The sequence below is a fragment of the Battus philenor genome, unplaced genomic scaffold, assembly GCF_028537555.1.
Source record: "Battus philenor isolate CCGP_79_NKW_IND1 unplaced genomic scaffold, ilBatPhil1.0.hap1 SCAF_5, whole genome shotgun sequence".
NCBI classification, from domain to species: Eukaryota; Metazoa; Arthropoda; class Insecta; order Lepidoptera; family Papilionidae; genus Battus; species Battus philenor.
The window spans coordinates 8432766-8434994 of NW_027181715.1; positions in this window are offsets into that span (position 1 = coordinate 8432766).

Here is a 2229-nt window from a genome sequence, read left to right on the forward strand (position 1 = left end):
AGAAGCGACATTACGGGATAATTTATGACGGTGCTTGCGTGATGTACCGGTTATTGGAAGACCATCGATTAAACTATTGTAATTTTTACGCATTTTATGACATGTACAATAAAATTTTCAATACTGTTGGTAATATTTTTTGCGAGGTCAACTGAAATAACGACAGAAACTATTTCTGCTTCAGCCAATGACTGTGTACTTCTGTTCGCTGGTTATATCTCTTTGATCTGCATTGCAGCTTGTTATTATCGACGCTCTTGTAGATATCATATACGAAGTTATGTTGTTATCTGGAGAGACTTGATTTTTGAACAGCCTAGGGAAAGGAGCTGCTGAAATAGGGCGGTGGCCGCTGGTGAAAGCCGGTAACTCGGTCGTTCGCTAGCTACCTAATGCTTCTTCCACAATTTCGCCATTTTCACTATTCCACATCATTTCTTCTTTCCTCCGTCTGGCTCGCTCCATATTTACTCTCTTAAATTTCCAACGCTTTGCAAAATGTTTGTGAGCGTGAATGTGAAGAACTCGTATAAATGGTAGTTTACAGCACGAGATTTGTTCTAACAATTAGTAACTGTTGCTAAAGCGTGTTAAATTCCTATATCCTACTAATATAATATCCGATTCCGTAAGTTGCTGAAATTCGCCCCTATTTATCTTATGCTACAAACTTCAGGGCTGCGATGTAAATAATAGATTTACTAATTCAGAGCGCACAATTTTCTTGGCTCTTGCACTTCATGTCCAATTACATTTTAATATATTACATTTTATTTCTTTCATTTCTCTCGCAACAATTTTATTGCAACTTTGTAATTTTCACTTCAATTCATATTTTAATAATGGGCCGTTTCTCTCAACGGGCCTCTTGGTGAAATCCCGTTTATAAATCAAGGTTTTATTGTACAATTAAATAAATGAGATATGAGAGGTTTTACTGAATAGCTTAATCTTCAGGATGCTATTATGTGTTTTTGTTCGCAAATACTTAATTTAGTTAATATCTAAATCATCATCATCATCATCATCTTCATTATCATATCATTAGTAAGACGTCTTTTACTGGATATAGGTCTCCTCTTGATTTCCAATAGAACTAGAAGGAATTGGCCTACATTTAGCCTTCCGATGACCTAGAGAAGGTCGTCTGTCCTACTTTATGAGTACACCTCCTATGCTGTGCTAGCCGATCCGTACTCTCTACTCCAGAGCCATAACGCATCAGCGATCATCTGTTCTGCGTGTTACGTGGCTTCCTACACTGTTATTTAACCTTGACAATCCGTTGGAATATAAGGGTTACTTTCGTTTATTTCTGATCAGATTTCGTAGAGAATTCGCGAGCATTGCCCTATATCTTTATTATCGACTGAGAGCTTGCCAATATGGTTACAAGTGAGAGATTATTTTTCACCACCGTAAGTCTGCATTGGCAACACGGGTTTGTCGTGGACCCTACTACTACCCCTACGTTTTAAGGCACTGAGGGATCAACACTCATCGATATTACTTTATCATTTACATCAACAGGTAGAAGTAATAATATTTGCTACACACATGTACATTTTTTTCATAATTTTATGTATATTTTGCTCATAGAAAAATAAGCAATATTCTTTAAAAAAAATTAAAACCGGTCAATTTTACATTATAAAATTACGTTTCTGTTCAGATTGTTTCATTTACAACTTATGCCTGATGAAATCATAAATTGCTAAGAAATACTGACACAAATAATACGTCATATCCAGAGCTCTAGACGATATATGTTTAACCAGTCCATTACACAAACGAGCTAAACCGCCTTACAGACCAGAATATAGAAATGCGTCCGTATTTTTGCTGAAATGTGCTCTCTTACCGATAAATTTCTTATTCATTATAATTATAAGAGAGATTTTTAACGACAAATATTAGTCTGCCTTTAGAAGAAAAATCTTGGTAATAAAAAGTCAACAAACTTTGAAAAGCGTTCATTCGCCTGATTCGCAAAGTCAAACATCTGTCTCTCTGACAGCCTGGAGCTACATATTTATCTACTTTTTGAATTCGGTAAGGAACCTATATTATATTACATTATATTATATTTAAGGAACCTATAATATACATTTCAATGCAAATTTCGGTATACCGAAGAACTGTATACAGGTTGATTGGTTATAAGTGTAAACGCTATAAAGACTCCCTATACCAAAATCAATAGTTAAAAAATGGTAAATAACGTAATGA